The sequence below is a fragment of the Arvicanthis niloticus genome, chromosome 16 (genome assembly GCF_011762505.2).
Source record: "Arvicanthis niloticus isolate mArvNil1 chromosome 16, mArvNil1.pat.X, whole genome shotgun sequence".
Taxonomy (NCBI): domain Eukaryota; kingdom Metazoa; phylum Chordata; class Mammalia; order Rodentia; family Muridae; genus Arvicanthis; species Arvicanthis niloticus.
In genome coordinates, this window is record NC_047673.1 from 39,591,274 (window position 1) to 39,611,965 (window position 20,692).

The 20,692-nt window shown below is 36.6% G+C and overlaps 1 long non-coding RNA gene across 1 annotated transcript in view; it reads right to left on the reverse strand.

Annotated features, from left to right (window-relative positions):
• The window catches only part of LOC143434697 (uncharacterized), a 1,324,052-nt gene that overhangs the window by 536,789 nt on the left and 766,571 nt on the right, over positions 1 to 20,692 (reverse strand). Inside the window, exon 4 of the long non-coding RNA XR_013104406.1 lies at positions 8,554 to 8,716. This is a non-coding gene — a long non-coding RNA (uncharacterized LOC143434697). The remainder of the gene's footprint in view (positions 1 to 8,553; positions 8,717 to 20,692) is intronic.

A 20,692-nucleotide genomic window follows, 5' to 3' on the forward strand; every position in this document is an offset into this window, starting at 1 on the left:
AGATTGTAAGACAAGATCATGGAGTTTGCTGTGAGACTGTATTTCCCTAGGAATATTATACGGTACACCCAGAAAGTTTCTGTACCATAACTGCCTATATATGAGCTGAACAAAGACAGCGCAATAGACAAACTAAAGTGGGTGGGAAAACCCTTTGAATCCCCAGTCCTAGACAAAGAACTATGGGCAACTAAAGAATGCTGTTAGCAGGAGAAAGTCTTCCATAGGATGAGCACAACTTTGGCTATCCAACACCCAATGCTTGGCTCTGATAATACATATACAAGTAACATTATACAGTCTGCATTTGTTGTACTTGTGTGTTTAGGAGCATATGTGTATATACATATGCATCTTTATATGCAATAACAAGTAATGAAAAAAGAGACCAGGATTTGGAAAGAGCACAAAGGGATGGATGCTGTATGGGAAGGTTTGGAGAGAGAACATGGAAGAGGAAAATGATGTAATTATTTTATAATATCAAAATGCAAAAGAGATGATTTTAAAAGAGGGTATTAGGTTGCCCTGTTTTGATATCTACAGACGATAATAAAATATGAGGGAAACATATTAAACCCAGGGATTTTTTTCTCCTTTCAAATCTTCACATTTGATTATTTTCTTTATAATTGAGAATTTTCTTGGAGCAACTAACTTCTTTATTTTCAATTTAACTCTTGTGTCACATGTAAAATATCTGCCATGTCTTGCAAGAGAAGGAAAATCAATGAAAGTAACGAGCAGAACCCTGGTAAGCCTGCTTTTGATGAATTATGTCCTTAAAAATATACCCTGTATGTGGTTCAAAATGTATTGATTAGTAACAACTGTTTCTGTAATGCACGTTTTCTTGAACTTCCTCTGAAGTGACAGGGCTTAATCAGGAGCCCTAAACAAGAATTGACTATGAGAAGAAGATAGAATAATGGAGCTGTCCAAACTTCCAAAATAAGTGATAATTTTAAACTCACAGGAAACATATTGATGTCTGTGTTTTTATCACCTTCTTTGATTTGTATCGTGAATAATAGGCTTCTCAACAAAGGGTTGTTTTATGACTGCCTTAATGTTCCCATGAAACCTTTCTGTGTACTATTGAATATTAAGAAATTAAATACGAGCAAAAGCTTTCTGAAATACCACTTGTACATTTTAAAATCCGAGCTTTCATTTCTTTTGTGAACCATGAACTCTAAATAAACACTCTTTGTGAAGTGGAAACCACTCTCTTGCCTCTGGTTCGTATTATCACTGCTTAAGTTGTTAGAAACTTCAATAACTTTAGGATTCTTATATGGATGTTGTCTGTTAGAAATGAATTAGTTATTCTGCTAAATACATAGCCAGAAAAAAAAAAGAAAAAATAATAATGAATCCCCACAAAGAAGTCAGCTATGTATAGTCTCATGTTTCTCAGATGCTCAGCTCTCTGGATAATTCTTAGAGAGATTTCTAACTGATTCTAAGAATATAATGTTGTGATTTTATAATTCTAAGTATTTGTAATAGTGTTATTATTTCAAAGAGTTTTTAAAATATTTTAAGCAGAAACAAAAAACAATGTGCTTTAAACAATTTGAATCCCATCTGAAACCTTATACTTTATATAACTATATCAATAACCAATCAATCACCAATAAAAGTTGATATTATTTCATCTCAATACTTAGACTCCTGAGTACTGGTTTGTTAGTCTAAGATTCTTCTTGAAAATGACAAATTTTGACAAAATTTACTTTAGCAGCCTGAATCTCCCAAGATCTCATAAATCATTTGTTCATTCTTTCCTTTTAAACTCTTAACTGCTTCATCTCAATTATGTCAACATCAGAACAAATCAGTCAAAAACTTGCAATGAATAGGTTAATGGTTCAGGCCTCTCTAGACAAGCCAAAAATGGATTGAGATTTCATATGTCAGCAGTCAAGTGTGTGCTTTGCCATCTGACCTGACCCAGCCTCAGTTCTGTTACTTAACAGCTGCAGCTCTGAGAGTTCAAAATCAACTTTGCTCAGTGTCTTTTTTCCATAATATACAATTTCAGAACACTAGTGAGTGAGTCACTATCAAATGGGGGTATATCTTGTATTGAGATGCCTTTTCAATACAGAGATGTTCAGTTAAAAACTCACTGCCTTTCCTCTTTTCTGTAATGTTATAACATGGGTTGTTATTATTGCAAGAAATGTCCACATTATGAAATCTCATTTATTTAATTTTACTTTTAAGACAAGATGTCTATATATATGCATATATGTATATAGTCATATGTGTACATGCATATATATGTGTGTATATATACATATATTTATGCATATTTGTGTGTGTTTATAAGTTAAGCCCATTACTTTCATAACTTTGAGTTTTGTGGAGTTTTAGAAACTTCAATGAATGTATTTTCCAAGAATAAACTAATTACATCGACTTTCATCTCCTAATACTTCCTTAGGTTAGATTAGCACTGATAAAAATCTATATTATATGCAAGTAACTAGTTATCATTTACTTCAAGTACAGGTTTTAAAGGTGGAATTTTTGCTCAGAAGGTTCCCATTAGGCATGGCACCTTAAAAAATGATTCATTTAATTAATAATCCAATTATTAAACTTCGAAATGCTGGGTCTTTTAAAGATGTATGCATGGGCTCAATGTTTTACAAACCTTTGCCTAATGTTATTCAACGCTCTTTTTCTTGTATTTGAAATGTTGCTTGGTGAAGACAGCTCAGCAGGCATCATGTGGGAGACACAAGATAACTTTCCCATTTCTGAAACTGATCCCTGTGGTTCTTGGTTTTTTCAACTTACTAGCCCAAAGTACCAGAAACAGGACTGAGAATGGGAAGAATAAGAATCTTTCCTCTCCTTGATCAGCTTAGACTAGCAAGGTGTCTTTCTCCTGCTGAGGACTTGTCTCACATTCTGTGAGGGAGAAAAAAAATCTTCATTTTCAGAAAGAATACATTAGAAGTTCTTTTTGTGATTTGTAAATCAATTTTGCTTAGTGCTGCTGTGGACCTAGGTTCCCTGTCAGGTCCTCTCAATATTAAATGAGGTTATCTGGTGACTATCTAGATGTTAAACAGAGAAATATTTGGGGCTGGAAGATCTGCGGGCAGGTTTAAATTGATGTTCCAGCCAGATGTAGTTAAAGAACACCTGGAGTGGGTCTCAGAATTCATGGGGATCTGGAGACAGGAGACAGTGTGATTTTCTTCAGGAAACCTTTTTGAGTGATCCAGGTTAACATCTTGGCATATCAGATACACAACGGTTTAACAGCAGTAATAGTTGCATTCACATGTACTTGCTAGATCCCTCCCCTGTGATGGCTAAGATCGCCCCTGCTTCTTCCACTCATCATCCTCCATTGGCTAACTTTAGAAACTTTTACTTGTATTCCCATTGTGCAAATGGGGAGTTTCAGGGACGCTTATGTTCTTAGCATTCCTACAAGGACTAGCTAGGAGTGGTACAGCTACCTTTCAAACCTTAGAATGCATAATCAGTGAACCCAAGAGTCTGTTGGACAATCCTAAGACTCTGCCTAGAAGAATTAGTGAGGAGCATGATGCCCATGTGAAATAACACCAATGGGCATCATTAGATGAGATGAAGACTTGCCTATTTCCTCTAAACTACTCAACATAGACACATGTGGAATAAGAAAAAGACAGTGCTTATTATGAAAGACACCATTTGCACTTGATTATTGACAGTATTTACACATGTACACTGTTGATTCTTTTATGTCTGAAGGGCTTATGTTTGAATATCTTTTTCATTCACTTTGCCTCCCTTTCCTTCTTTTCTATGCTATCAGCAATCACAGGCATCTTCATGGGATTCAAGTTTTAGCAACAGGCTTTTCCCATTCACATTAATCCACACATCACTGGATAGAACAATTTTATTTTTTTGTTCATACTGGTAGTAGTGTTTTGCTGTTGTTGTTATTGTTGTTGCTGCTGTTTTGTGTGTATGTGTGTTTTCCTTATTTGGCTGATCAGTTTTGGAGCCAGGGTCTTGTTATGTAGGTGTGCATGAATTTGAACTTATAATTGCCCCACCTTTACTTTCTGATTGGTTGGATTCCAGAATTATGTAATGCAGAGGATCAAACATGTGGCGTTCGGAATGCCATCCTGATTCTTTGCCAGCTTGCCTAAATTATTTGTCCATTTGTTTATTGATGGCTACATTTTATTGGTCTTTCCCATCCTTCTACCTTTATTACTCACTCTCAAAAAACAAATGTAAACTGGGCAGGGGTGGTGCATGCTTTTAATCCCAGCACTTGGGAGGGAGAGGCAGGCAGATTTATGAGTTCAAAGCCAGCCTGGTCTACAAAGCTAGTTACAGGACAGCCAGGGTTACACAAAGAAACCTTGCCTCCCTCAAATAAACAAACAAATAAAGAAATTCAGAATGTAATTACCAATTTTGTTTTGCAGTGTTAAATTGGTACATCTTGCTGGCTTATTCACACATATTTCTACCCCACCATTGCTTGCTTGGTTCTGTTTCCCGTATCTATTTCTGATCCCATCACAACTTTCACACCAGGTACTTTCAAAGTGTATTTCCTATTATGTTGGTGTTTGTGGTCATTGACTTTCCTAATAGCTGGTGATATTCTCATTTTTTGCACACTTACATGGAAAATTCTCGTACTAGATAAATCGATCCAGAAACATGGAAAAAAAAAATCAAGTTGATCATTCTACATAACCATTGCAACTACCGCCTTTAGTTTCAGAGAGAGTTGTTTGAGTTTGCTGATCCTACTTCTTCCTCTCTCATTCATGAAATGGTGTCCTATCATGTGCATTTCTGCCCCATTCTGTAACAAAAAGCTCTGTTGCAAAGGTAGCTAATGATGCACTCATTTAATGTGAGAGATACCTCATGGCTTGGTGTGTACTGTAGTACCTCTTTAGAAATATTGTCTTCCCCTTTACTTTCCATGCTATCTTTCTACTCCTTATATCTCCTATCACTTTCTTTATTCCTTCTTGGCTTCCTTCTCAGCTGCTCTGTTCCCTGATAACTAAACAATGGCGCCACTCACAATCCTCTCTATTCAGGACCTTATCATTTATCTCTCCGTCCCATCTTTTTTTCACAATCTCATTAGCCATCTTTGCTTCAGTTACTATCTAGTAGTCAATGATTTCAAAGTTATTCATTCGGTCCAGAATTTAGAGGTTCAGGCTGCCAATAAGACATTCTTACAAATTTACCTATTGTTGTTAACTTATAGCCATTTCAGGATGAACATAACTGGAAACATCACAAGCCAGAATCAGAACAGTCATTCATGTTCATAATTTTATTGTCTCTAGTCAATTCTTTTCTGAACCCATATGGAATTCTTATATTTTCTTCGATCTCATTCTTAGACCTATACATCTTTATCTTCTCCTCAGTTCTGATGTGGTATATAATTTTCTAATATTGTCTTTGGATATACTCCCTTCCCTTTCATGTCAGTCCACCATGAACAGGTATTATCAATGGAAATCATTGCACTTAGACCGGATGTCAGCTTTCGTCCATTGAGTCACTAGAACCCCTTGTGACTTTCCCTTCTTCCTTGCACTGTTCTGATCCCAATTCACTCTTTTCTCCACATGTCCCTTATGCTTCAGTCATCCTACTGTCTGCCTTTTTGTCCCTCAAATGTGCCAGCTAGTTTCCATCTCAGGAAATTGTCCATGCACTTTTGCTTTCTGAATTCAAATTGTGTTTTCCCAGAATCTCAATATTTACATTACCATTTCCTCCTGACCTATATGATATTGGGAACATTTCCTGTTACATGTAAACTTTGGAGAAGTCGGTGCCTTACTTCTTAATAACTCCCAGATGAACTTGCAATGATAGCACAGCGTAGGCGTAAGCTTCAGGATCTCTATTACCCACCAACAAGATTCCTGGCGCATAAATATTAGCTAAGTAAAGAGTGTTGCTTATATTAAACTTCACTAACTAAAGACGACAGTTATTTTCCTTATGTGTGTCCTTTGTTGCCATTATTTGCATTAATTATGGCTTGTAACTAAGAAATTATTACAATGATGCATGCTCTTCAAGTCAGACTTTCACTCTTCTCAACGACACCACATATCATAGCATTGGTAGTGGCAGAATTATACATCTACGTCTCAAATTGAAGGTTCAAGAAAACATCTTGATGTTTTCTCCACTTTCTAATAAGGGAAGAGGTCAAGGCATGAAATGAAATTTAAATGATAATAGAAGAATGGGAGAAGCTGTGTCCTCAAAACAAGCTCGACCCCATTCTGAATGAAATGTTAAAACTCTCCGACTGGCAAAGTGATGCAATATTTCACCTCACTTCCACTTCCTCACAGTAACATACTAATATCCAAGGGGAAATGAAAATTGTTAGGGAAGAGGGTAGCTTTGCTTTGTGTTTCAAGATCCTTCTATCTCAAAAAGGAAAACCGGTATGTGCCTCTGAACGAAGGTGCCTGCAATGCATGCCTCTCAGATAACTAACTGCAAATGTCTGCTCATAAATATCAGGACCTGTTATATTGATTCACCAGGCTATTTTTAGAAAATAAACACACTTCTGATTAGAAGTGATCACACAGCTGGTTGTAAGTAGGCAGATATCAGAGGATTCTGTGGAAGTTTACTCTTTGAAAAGGATAAGCTTTGTCTGTTAAGAAGTCACAAATGTTTTCAGAGTAAAGGGTATTATTTAAAGACAGCATTTGTGTCATTTCTTGCTAGTATGATGACCTATTTGACTTAAAATGCAGAATGATACATTCCATTTCTTTTCAATACGTCAACCTTAAATGCACATTACACTTTACTCAAGAAAAAAAATCCCTAATTAATTTTCCTTAAACAATGTGAAAGTTGAATTCTCTCAATGGAAGGAATATGAAGTTATTCTTCCTTATGAAGTCCTTATGATTAAAGGGCTACTAAATGTCTAGAGAAATGGCACAATAGTTGGGCGCATATATGACTCTTTCAGAGACTTGAGTTTAATTCTGAAGAAGCCTATTTGAGTGGCTAACAATTGCCTGTAATTTCAACCCCAGAGGTTCAGAGGACCTAACTCCCTCTTTGGCTTCTGCAGGTGCCCCTACTCACATGTACAATGCTCCCCTCAACACAAATATATACACATAATTAAAAAGCAGTAAGATAAATCTTTGTAAAGGGCCAAGTAACATGAACTTCTTCCTTAACAATATAGTTTTTCTATCTTTCAACTTTACTAACACCAGTTTATCCTGAAACAATTTTATTATACATTTCTCTTCCCTTCCTTTTTGAAATGATTAGGCTGCCTGGAGTACTTGTTTCCAAAATCAAATCTATTCCAAGTTGATTAGTTTGGCTCTATCCACCAGCAATATTGAAAGTGACATATACCATATTTCTTCATGATAGTAGTGAACCTAGACTCCATGTATCTGCCAAAGCACTCCTGTGCTTGACTTCATAGTGGTATTTTTAGTTTCTAGTAATTTGGAAAAAGGTGATGGGTGATAAAGTCAGAAATAAAGTGTAACAATATGGTATCCAGCTCCATCTATATATAACACCTAGAAAATGTATAGAAAAGTGAATTTCCATTCCAATAATACCTGTGACATTTAGACATTCTATAGAATTTCTGCTTTCAGTCTTTGCCTCTATCATATGCATGAACTAGTTTTCTCTAAATTTAGTCAGAGACCTTAAACTAGTCAGACACTCAGAGGGTATATGATGCAATGAATCATAAATGTGTGTGAATTTATAGTTTCTGTAATTCTTGTTGGTAAATGGGTTAATAAAATCGGTATCATATATGGAAAAACTTAGAAACCTCAAACCATGAAACTCAATGGAAACTTTAGCTATATAAGACTTTCACTTTACAATACAGTTTCTTGGGACCAACAAAATTCGAGCAATAAAAGTTAGACTTGCAGGATTTATATATTGTATCTCCTGGGATAGACTTGCTTTTATGTATTTGGAGATAGTTTTCTCATGAACATAGTAAATATCCTTGATTTCCATTTAGTGATCTTGCTAGAACATGGCAGAATTTCATTCATATAGTTCACCAGCCATTGTTCTCATCGTATCTTCTGGCAACATTTCTTTTTCCATTTAGGAACCAAAGCTATTCTACTATGTAAGATACTCATAAATTGTTACAAGTTCTCAAAGCCCTTGGCAACTGGACTCTTGGTAATAGCTATATTTTTTAAAAAATAAAATAAACATTATGAAAATTTTAAAGCATACTGAATAGCTTCTCTCTTTTCTTCACTCTCTTTCACTCTGAATTTTTAGTTGCAATATTGTGAACATGTTCAGGACCAGTTCAGTATCATTCAAGAAGTACAGTGGTTCGAAGCAAGGTATATATACAACCAGTGAAAAGAGAAGAGGTAATATGTTGACCATTTCTGTTGGAACCAATGACATGGTTGACTGAAAAATCCAATAAAGAGTTCATCCAGAAAACCACAGTAACAAAGTATCTGTCTACACACAGACACTTACCTTTGTAAGACCTTCTCTGGAGACAGTTGCTGAACTCCAGGGTAAACCAGTTGCCAGCAAACTCAGTATACTGTGCCTCAATCTGCTGACCTTTCACAGGTGAAGAATGGTAGCCAGTTGGTCACCTAGCCTAAAGTGTTGGTTTTAGGTAGCAGATCTTCACCTGGAGAGAGAAGAATATGTCTTATATCAATATCTTGCTCAAGAAAATTCAACAATAAAAAATTAATGGTTATAGCAATTCTTTTGTTTCTGTATCATAATTTTCTAAGTTTTAAATTTTTTCCTGTTCACTTGTAGTTATATACAATTGCACTGTATATGAAGAGACACACTGAAAACATATGGTTGGTGGTAGTTAAGTAGCAAATCCATTAAGGTTCTGTTTCTTGTTTTGTTGGCACTGGAATAAATCTCATTAGGATACTCAAGTTGTAGTGTTTAAGTCTAGTGTAAAGATGTATTGCTGTGTATCTAGCTTGCTCAAATTTTAATAGTACATTAAAGGTTCTGAAAAAAATGAAAAGAATTTCAACAAAGTTGAAAGTGATTTTTCTCTTAAAATGATCATTAGTCTATAAGAGTAAGGGGCAGTCACACAACATACCAGAGAAGTTCCTTTTTTATTTCTTGTATCTCATTTATAGTCATCCTACTTGTACAATAGTCCAGGATACCTCTTTCCTCTTATTTCACTCGACACAAAGGGGGCAAAATGAGTCATCTGGTTGTCAGATGAGATTTCACAAACTGTGACGGATTCTAGGACTAGATTCTTCTTTTCTCCTTTTCCTGAGGGCTGTTTTGTTCTTCTTTGTTGTTTCTCCTTATTCCATGGGTTTGTTCAGTGACAAAGACTATTGGTAATAGTTGATAAAGATTGATTACAGAGAGCACAGTTAGTGGCTCAGGGGAGAATTTGAGATGGCCAAGGTTTGATTTCATAGCCATGGTTTCTCATCTACCATCTATTTCTCTCTTTCTTTCTCTCACTCCCTCTCTCTCCTTTTTCCTGTCTTCTCTCCCTCTGTCTCTTCTCTCCCCCTCTTTCTTCTTTCTCTCTACTTTCCTCACCTCTCTTCCCTGTTTTTTCTCTACCCATCTCTGTTTCTCCCCCTCTCTCCCCTCTCCTCTCTCCCTTTCCTCTCTTCTCACCCCTTTCATTCCTTCTCTCCTCCCTATCTCTGTTTCCTCTTTCTTCTCTCCTCCATCTCTTTGGGCATGTGTGTATGTATGTGTTTGCACATATGTGTGTGTTTTGTGCACGCATGTGTGTTCATGTTTGCATGCACACAGGTGTGTGACTCTGTGTGTGCATTGTGTACAAGCACTAATGTCTCTGTAGACATGGATTGATCAGACTTTAACCATTAGGATGACTTCTTCAGTTGCTTCTCTACCTTATTTGTTGACATTTGCTCTCTCATTGAACCTTGGGCTTGCCCTTTCATGTAGACTGATTGGCCAGCATGACCCCAGGATCTGTCTTTCTACACACCTTCACTTTTACTGTGTTTACAGATGTTTAGCACAAAGTATGAAGCTTCATGTGGGCATTGGATTGCCAAATTTAAGTCCTCAAACTTGAAAAATTATCACTTTCCTGTCTGAGCCCCTAAAACTTTGGTTTTTTTAAATTGTTGTTTGTTTGTTTCTTTTGTTTTGCATATCCCCTTAAAACATTAGTGGAGGGTTTACGTACATGTGGATATATATTGTGATCTAGTACCTAAAAATATCCTCTGGGATTATACAGTATTTTGATGCGTGCACAAAATCTAGGGTTATCATTTTTAGTAACTTAGTGCACAGACCAATTTAAATGTGTATAACTGCTTTGTTATGAAAACATTCAGAATACTTTCTCCTGGCTATTTTGAAATATATATCAGTGGCTATACTCACCCTAGATTGACATAGATCACAGAATTAATTGCAGCGATCTGTAACTTTGTATCTGTTTGTCAACTTCTCCCTATCTCCTTTTCCCTTCATTGTTTTAAGGACTCTGGATTCCAGTATTTTCATTTCTATATCTATTATGAGAGGAAGATAAATTTTCCTAAAACTTATGAGATGTGATTCATCTATGCACTTCAGTTTCTCATTGTAGCCTTCCTGTCCCTTTACATGAATATTGAAAGTTAATTTTCTTTAATAAGTAAGCACAAAACAGTAACTTGACCAGGTGCAGGGGAGCTTAGTCAGTACAGTACATGTAAGCATGAAAACCAGAATTTAATGACCAGAGCCCATGTAAAAGGCCAGATGTGGTGGTATGCTCTTCAAATCCCAGTTCAGGGGAAATGGAGACTGGTGATACCTGGGGCTTAATAGCTAGACAGATGAGCCAAATTGGCAAATCCAGGATGCAGAGAGAGAGAGAGATACTACCTTAGATAAAAACATGGTATGTGAATTTTACAATTTCATACAAGTACACAAGTGTACACATATCAATACACATGTGTAACTTCACACAGAGAAACATCTCCTTGCACAAACATGCCTCAAAAAAAATAAATACAACAATAACATCAATGAGACAATAAAATTACTAGCTTCAAATATGTATAAAGGTTTAATATATACAAATGTATTTATAGTGAAATATAGTTTGTATATGTTATATATTTTGCATACATGTATGTATATATATCTTGTGTGTATAGTCAAAGCACCTCACTGTTTTTCAAAGGTGTATAGTTCTATGGAAATTATTGTTCTCAATCTGCATGTGGCAATGAAACATTTGTGGGCTTTCATGTCATTTTTTTTTAAGAGTTTGGGTACATTGCCAGCCTGTAATGAAAATTATAGCTAAATAAATGACTCAATAGTCAACCTTCTAGAAATGGTTGTATTTAGCTTTTAGGGTAATCGCAACTTCACTGTGGTATTAGTAATCTCATCAACTTTTTGGTTAGGGATGGATAAATAACTAGCTTTTAGTATGTAAATTACCAACAAAAACGTTTTGCAGAAAATGGGTCAGGTTAGAGATGTAAATGAGGCCTAAAATGTCTCATTAGGTTTTGAATTGCCTTTTTTTCCCAAGCATTATAAATCTTGTGAGCTTTTGGGGTAATTTTCTTGCTTGAATAAGTTAGTAAGGTCTTTCCCAATAATAAATGAACAACAATACCTCTAAAACTAATTCTGCTTGAAAAGATAGAACAAATTGAATGTTGAAGTATCATTTATTAGAAAGTTACCCAATATTTCTGTTTCCTACTATTTTCCGATAATAAGGGGTCCAAGGCATGAGCAGAGATGCACAGATTTCACCTGCACCACAGTGCTCAGGTAGGGAAGAGAAATCTCTACCAATTGACTCTGTTCAAAATCAATTGTCCAGTTGAAGGATGGGTAATGTCCACTTCTCAGATTGTGTACTGATCATTAAGGATAGATTGCGAACCTTGTCTTTGGTGGAGGAATGGATTATCTTTCTGGAGAAGGTCTCTTTGGTTATCTTCTATGAGGTCCCATTACACTGGTCTATATTAAACCATGTTTTCAGAACAAATACTGGATAAAATCATGATCTCCCTAATAGTACAGCTCTTGGGCCAGCACAAGTTAAATGATAATCATGGATGGATAGACCCAGTGATTCTGCTTTAGATCTCATGAAACACTAATGAAATAGTGCCACATCACAGAGCTAGGCTGACAGGATGCACTTAAACACATTTTCCCTTAACCACATCAGTTTCCACTCTACAGACCACTAATTTAGAGCAGACTAAATTAGCCTTATGTGACAACATATGAAGAGTTCTCTGGTTCTGTGTTCATCGATCACAGCACTGGCAAAGTTTAGGAATGTTTAACATGTCAAACTCAGGATGGCAGTGCAGTTGTTGTCCCTGCAAAGGCTGCAAATGTGAAATAGGAAATCTGCCATTACAGCAACTACCTCTATTTAACAAGCTTAAAAATATGTAAAAGGGAAATCAATAGACCTGCTGCCATCATTTGGTTTGTTTCTGTGCAGGGGCTAGCTAAGGATAAACAAACTCCATAATTGGGAAAGTATGTTAGGAGAGATTTCATTTGTGCTATTGGCTACAGCCAGTCCTGCTGCCTGAACTCATGGAAGTCAGCTCTATCTGAAATGCCCACGGCAGCGATTGCCCACTTCTCCATATATCTTCCTTTATTACTTCCCAATACCAAGCCTTCTAATGGATCTTTGTGAGAAAAAAAAAAAAGTGTGGTGGTTTGAGTGAGAATGGCTACCGGGCGGTGGTGGCGCATGCCTTTAATCCCAGCACTTAGGAGGCAGAGGCAGGCGGATTTCTGAGTTCGAGGCCAGCCTGGTCTACAGAGTGAGTTCCAGGACAGCCAGGGCTACACAGAGAAACCCTGTCTCGAACTCCTCCCCACCCCCAAAAAAAGAGAATGGCTGCCACAAGCTCACATATTTGAAGGCTTGGTCAATAGGGACTGGTACCTTGTTGGGGTAGGTGATGTCTGGTCAAAGAGTGTCTTGAGACTTCAATAAACTCAGGCTAGTCCCAGTGTCTCCTCTTCCCACTGTTTGCTGAGCTGGTTATTGAACTCTCAACTACTTCTTCAGCACCATGTCTGTCTGCATGCTACTATGCTTCGCTATTATGATGACGAACACTCTGAAACTGTACAGCAACTCAAGTGAAATGTTTTTTTTTGTTTTTTTTGGTTTTTTTGGTAAGGGTTGCCATGGTCATGCAGTCTCATCACAGCAACAGAACATTGACAAAGACACAGAGATTTTTCCCCCCCATTTTTTTTGTTTTGTTTTGTTTTTCGAGACAGGGTTTCTCTGTGTAGCCCTGGTTGTCCTGGAACTCACTCTGTAGACCAGGCTGGCCTCAAACTCAAAAAGCCGCCTGCCTCTGCCTCCCAAGTGCTGGGATTAAAGGCGTGCGCCACCACTGCCCGGCCTCCCCCCATTTTTCTTAAAAGATCCAAAATTTATCTTTACATGTCACATGTTTTTATGGATGAGATTTTATGATTTCATTATCTTATACATGAAGGAAAGTGGCGAGCAAACAGGCTTCACGAAGTCATCTTATCATAATTGGTCTGCTTTGCCTACTAAAATTTTATAGATAAATAAGAAATATTGTCAGGTGTTTTAGAAGAGGATAAGGAAGGAGGTGACAGAAGACACTGAGTGTATTCAGACTCATCTCACTGAGTTAAAACAAGAGCGCTGCTTGGGTGTTCTGTACCTGTCTTATGGCATGTTCTTTGGTGGAAGATAGTTACTTCAGTAGACAGGACAGATAAGCTGACAGTGAACTATGTGTCCATGCATGCATTTATATGGGGTATATCCCACTATGTTCCTTGTTATTCTCTTTACTACTGACTCTACTGCTGACCTTGTGAAATCTTACATCTCCTTACTTCTCACCCCGGGGTGCTCAGATCTTTCTTAACCTTCTACGGAAGTTACATGTTTCAGACAGTCTGAAATGCTCTCTGTCTTGTAAGCATTGCCATTCAAAGACCAACTTTTTAGACTTCACGGGAGCAAGAAGCAGAGCCCCTGGTTCTGTTAGTCACATTCTCTATTTTTAAACTTGATATTTTTTTATTTACATTTCATAACTTCCCCCTTCTTCATAAGAGCAGGAAAGACCAATATAGCTTTATTTGTTTATGCAATTTACTACATCCTGTGTTCTAAACAAATCAATTTTATCCTCCAAATCTTCACACAGTAACATAGTAAGCATGATTAATTATAGGATAATAAGATACAGAGAATGTGGGTTCCCTAACTAAGATTATGTCCTATATGCTGATACTAGAATGAATTCAGGTGAAATGACTCCCACCCCAATGCTTTGTTATACAGGACGAGCACAGAGACTCTGAAAAACATGTTTCTTTAATTCAGTCTGGCAGTTAACCTGATCTTGCCACACATGGGACTCCATCATTGCAATTGGTTATTTGTGGGTGTGCTTCACACTGAGATTCCCACAACATGCCTGACTCTTTCTCCTCAATACACACAGCACCAGGTAGATTAGAAGATCCATGCTAAACATATAATGCATATTTATTGCACTGGTGAACATTCCATACCCCAAAGCAGTCAGTTATCAAGGCAGACAGATACATAAAGAATATGTCTCCTGTCATCCTCACATTGGGCTTTGGGGCTTCAAATGTGATTGTGAAATGCCCCCTATGTGGTCATGTGTGTGGACATTTGGTCTTAAGCTGGTAGCACTGTTTTGTGAAGTAGTAGACTCTGTGCCAAAGGCCCTAGTTTATGGACGTAGGCCAGAATGGACTGGTCTTGCAGGTTAGAATTTGTCTCTGCTTCTGTCCAGTCTCTGCTTCCCTGTGTACCAAATGTGGAATTGTTACCTTACTTTCCTACCACCATACCTCTCCTAAGCCTTACTTCTGTGATGAACTGAAATCATGTGACCAAAAAAGTTTTCTTTAGTTTCCTTCCTTCCATTGCTTAGTCACAGTGACATGAAAGTGACTAATTTAATTAGGAGAGAATTATTATCTTTTCTGCCGTTCATTTATCTTTTAGGTACTTAGGCAGTCCAGTAGCAAAGAGACCCTATGTGCTTACGGGTTGTGAGACTCTCTCTGTCATGCTGTCCGAGAAGCCATGTAGCCAGATTTTTAGATCTGACCCAGGTTCTGCTCTGAAGTCACAACTACTCACATTCATAGATCTAAAGATCTATATTTGAGAGAAGTTGGGGTATAATGCCCATATTCCAGGTATGTGTTCATTGCCAGGATTGCAACTGGAATCATATTTTTAAAATATGTAGACATCTACTTTCTTTTTTTCTTTTTTGCTTTAAGTATTTTTATTCAATATTTTATTATTTACATTTCAGATGTTATCCCCTTTCCCCATTCCACCTGCCCCCCATTAATCCCCTATCCCATCCCTCCTCCTTCTTTTTTGCTTTTATACTGTTTAAATTACATGCAAGTATTCAGGTCAGTTCTAGGTTGAGGAACTAGCAATACAATAGATGTGAATAGTCAAGAAACAAGCAAGACAATATACCCAGTTAGTCAAAGAACACACAGGACAATAAACAGAGTCCAGTGATTACTCCTGTGATCACTATTTTTAAGGGCTTATCAGAATGACCCAAATATCTGAGCCTACTTCCCTGTCCTAGCCCAAAGTCATTTTCATGCCCGAATCCTACTTCTTTGTTCTAGCTTAAGTTTTAGCTTCCTGCCTGTAATTATTTCTTTGTTCTAGCCTGGGATTTAGATTTCTATCTGAAGTTACTTTTTTTGTTCTAGCCTAATGTCAGGTTCCTGACTGCAGTCCATTTCTTTGTCCTTGGCCTGTGTCAGATTCCTTCTAAGCAGCCCATTTCCTTGTCCTTGGACAAAGTCAGATTCCTGCCAGGCAGCCCCAAAAGCTCTCTCCATCTTCCCCTTTTTTATTGCATAAACCAGACTGAGCCTATCTTAGGTTGTTCTGACAAGAATGCCTTCCTTACCCGTTGTGGAATATGCATTATCAAAAGCAATGCACTTATGTCTTAGGTTGGTAAGGCTCTGTGCAGACTCTTCCATGTCCCTGGCTTGCCAGCCTGTTAAATTAATACCTCTGTCTGGGGATCCATTTTCAATTTCAAGTCATGTACTTTGGCTGCCAACCTGTTGATGTAGTTAGAGACAAGCTTTAAAATGATGGGCAGAAATAAAAGTATTCCCAGGACGAAAGGGGCTAGCCTGATCGAGCTATATATGCCATTCCTGAGGTTTGACCAGAATGGAAATACTGACCTTAAGCCATGGTTAATTTTATCAGCATTATCTGCAGCATCAAAGCTCAACAGAGCAGCTTTCTTTAAATTCATAAGCTCACTATGCATCCAAAGAGGTATTAGAATTATGCCTCCAGAGAGGTGTTAGAATTATGCCAAATATCCTACAGGTGTCTTTAAACTTTTTTCTAATTATAATGACTATCATTGTAAATTTTAGAATGTGTATGTGTGTGTGTGTTCCTGAGTATATACGTGAGCACCATGTGCCTGCAGTGTCTGCAGAGGTCAGGGGAGAGCATAAGATTCCTAGGAACTGGAGTTACAGACAGCTAGCTGTTAGACATCCTGTGGATGCTAGGAATTGAACTTGTTCATGTTTGCATGAACAAGTGAGTAGGCTTAATGAAGCACAATTTTTCTAGTTGTTTAATCTAAACCTTATTTTAGTATTACCTCCGTGCATATTTCTTATCATTTTTCAGGATACAGAGTGGATCATGGCTGCGTGATGTAGGACCATTACTCTCACAGTAGACATGACATATGTCTAGGGTTGATCCAATTTTATAACAATCCAGTTTAATTTTATTTCTCAATAGAAATGCTTATGTGAATGTACAAGTTATTTTCCAGAGATCTTTTAGTCTTTATTCAAAACAATAGTGATTTAGCTATAATAGTTTGAGCACACCCAAATGTCTCCCTTTCAAGGAGCTAAAGTCCCTATTTCATGCCAAGTGGTAAAGGGTACACCAGGTATGTCTCATGGTTCTCAACTCTTAGATAACAGGAATTGGTGGTTAATTCGATGGTGACAGAATAATTCCTGAGAGCTAATTCAGGAAGAAAATAAAGTGGTAAGAAAGTATGGGGGACAAATTTAGGCACTTTTTTAATTTTAAATTTTTAAATTTTTTTTTGACCATTTTAATTACATGCAAGTATTAAAGTCAGTTCTAGGTTGAGGAACTAGCAATACAATAGATGCAAATAGTCCAGGAACAAGCAAGACAATAAACACAAATCGTCAAAGAATAAGTAAGGTAATAAACAAAGTTAGGCACTTGGAATTTGCTCCATTTAAGTTTATGACATGGGTTAAATGATTTAATTTCTCCCAATGTCGGGTCCTTCATCAAAAAAAAAAAAAAAATGGTAGATCTTTTATCCCTAAGGTGTCTGCTAATTTGAATGTCCCACTGTAGGGGATTCCTCTTATCACAAGGGACTGGAGATAGTTAATTGCTTCAGAAGTATGTCCAGAGACAAATTAGGTAGCATGGGACAGAGAATGCAGCTTTCTCATATGATGCTGTTTGTGACTATCTTTTTCTGTTGGTTTTCTTTTTTCTATAGTGGTATTTAAAAAGTTCTTTCACTGACTGTATGCTTCCCCTGTCAGAAATTACTGCCTTTGCTAGCAACAAATGTAGATAGGAAAACAATTAAAACAGTACAAAAATTAAGCCATGTGCTAAATAAACACACTATAAATCTGACATGGTAACATTAAGTTTCCGGCAAAGAAATATGTCCAATTAACATGGTACCACAGCTTTTGGTTCGAGAATAAATTAAATCATACACTATGTCCTATTATCCCAAAGTGTTTTTCTTTGCTGTGATCATTTTACTGAAATAACTTAAAAGAAACCATTTATAATATATTTTGTTTGGTATATATATGTGTATGAAAATGCTATGAAGACTTGTTAATTTACCTTTCATATTTTGAGATTATAGATTTATTTTAAAATTTAGTTTGAATGCAAAAGTTTATGAGTCCTAAATACTTTACATTTAAATTTTGTCTATAAAAGGAATATAAGCAACTTTATTATTACCTTTTATATAATATTATACTTACTTATGTTCAAATATTTACATTTTAAAACATTTTCATTTTTATGGCTAATTGTTTTTTTAAACTGAACAACTTTCAAATGCCATATATTGGGGTAAAATATAGTATAAATTACCCACATACATTTTGCAAATAGTGACATTTAAAATTTAATTAACTTATATTTTAATTTTTTTCATACATTATATTTTGGTTATATTCATTTCCTAACAGTATGTATATAGGTTCAAGTTGGAAAGTCATAGAAGAGGCAGACATGACTATTATCTGACCTAGGTAATAATACTTCTATTGCTTTCTGATTATTCTGATATATATATATATATATATATATATATGTATATTTATATATATATATATATTCTGCAACATATATATACATATATTGCTGAAACCACAAAGATTATAGTTATTCTTATTCATTCCAGCATGGGTTAGAATATGATGCTCTGTGTGAATAGGAATAAGCGAATGCAGACTAACACACACATACACATATGGGGAGGTGAGGGAGATGAGAGAGTGAGGGCAATTGAGATTGATTCCAAGCATTTTAAAGTTAGAATGAGTGCATGAACGGAGAGAAAAGAAGTGAGTGTGATTCTTTAACAAGCAAAGAACTGAGAACTGGACTCCCTGGACTGTGCTGAAAAAGACCCCAAACGACTACACTTTAAACTGCATTTTCACTAGTAGCACAGTTTTCTCTGCCGAGCTTAACTAAATTTTAGTTCTCTTTACCTAAATCTCTGACCTCAGAATGCAATGGGAAGCAGGAATTAAGGAAAAGGAGATATGGAGGGAGGTAGAGAAGAAGGTAGGGACAGAGAGGATGGAAAAGAGAGAGGGAGGGAAGGAGAAATGGACAGAGGGAAGGAGGGAAGAACTGATGGAGGGAGGGCAGGAGGGAGACAGTGAAGATTCCTATAACTTGCCCTTCAGTCTTGGAAACGAATTTATAAAAACAGAAACACTCATGTCCTGGTAAGAGTATTTGGTTTTGCCATAATGATTTATATGTGAATATATACCAATACTATCAACATAAAATATTCATTCCTAGATCTTAAATATTGTCTATGACTGATGTTATCCATAAACGCATTCTTCATTCATTTGGTCAAGAACATTATCACACTTTCTTTTAATACCTGATCAAGTTTCAAAGACTCATCCGTTTCATCAACTTCTTTTTATAAAATATATACTACTTCTTCTGCTAAGCAAATACTTAGACATGCAACACTTTCTCTTGTAATTCGTCTGTATCCATCTGTGTCTGCAGAGATGTTTCCATCTATTCAAAATGTCCTTATTCACTCCTTTACCAAATGGTATTTATTGATGTCTTTTTCAAATTATCAGAACCAAGCTGGAAAGTGAAAAAAATTTTTAAATAGTTGTTTTTCCTTAAGGATGCAGTGTGAAGGAACTGAGAAAAGTAATTATGTACATATTGAATCTTATAAAAATTTAAAAATGCCTCAAATAATTTGATAGTAGTTATTAACTTAAAGTATATTTTCTACTTCAATGTGCTATATTAAGATAATCAATTCTTCCTTAAGAAACATGATTATGTTTTTTTATTTAATTGTTATTTTAAAGTTATTTCTCTGACTTTCTGCCTGCTTGATTTTAAATGTTGCAAATAATTTCGTCTGAGTTTATTTTCTCTCCCCCAGGCAACAAGTTGTGCCTGACTGTGCCCTGCATCAGTTCACGGATGTGAAGCCACTCACTCCTAATATCTGTGTGGAGGTCCACACTGTCTAATGAATTTTACAAAAGAGCTAACACAAAACAAGGCATCATGTTGCTTGGGCCATCACTGGATCTGGACATTGTGGAAGCTGAAAGCACTGTCTAGCAGAAAGGAGAGACCTGCTCTCCACACTAATTCACACCCAATATGGTAAGTGGCAGCTCTGAACTTGTCACTAGCTAAGATGGCAGTTTGCTTAGCTGACACAATGCAGGTAAGGAGGGGGGAAGTCTTGCTGGGAGAAAGCGGGCTGATGGCTACTCTCTAAGGGCAGGGGAGAAAGAGAAAGTAGGGAAACTGAAAATAAATAATACAACACAGTTGTGATGTAAATTTGCCAAAGAAGTCAGCAGGGATTGCAAACCAAGCACAGAGACCGTTGTTTCCAATTCCCCATGTTGTGACATTTCAGATCCTTCCACATTGTCAAACCATCAGATGCAGCAGAGTGCGACAAGGCTTTCAGAAAGACCACAATGGCTACTTTCATTTTTTTTCTTCCAATATATTGCAAGAAGGGCCAAATTTAAAACAAACAAACAAACAAACAAAAAACCCTGACATATACATTACAAAACCACAACATGATAATAAAGGACTTTGTTCTATTATTATAAAAATAGTGAAGATAACATTTAATTTTTACAAATTGTCCAACTGTCCTTGTGCTTTTACTGCATGGACAGTATGGGTGCTACATGATTTAAATCACTTCTAACTGTGAAAACGACACCA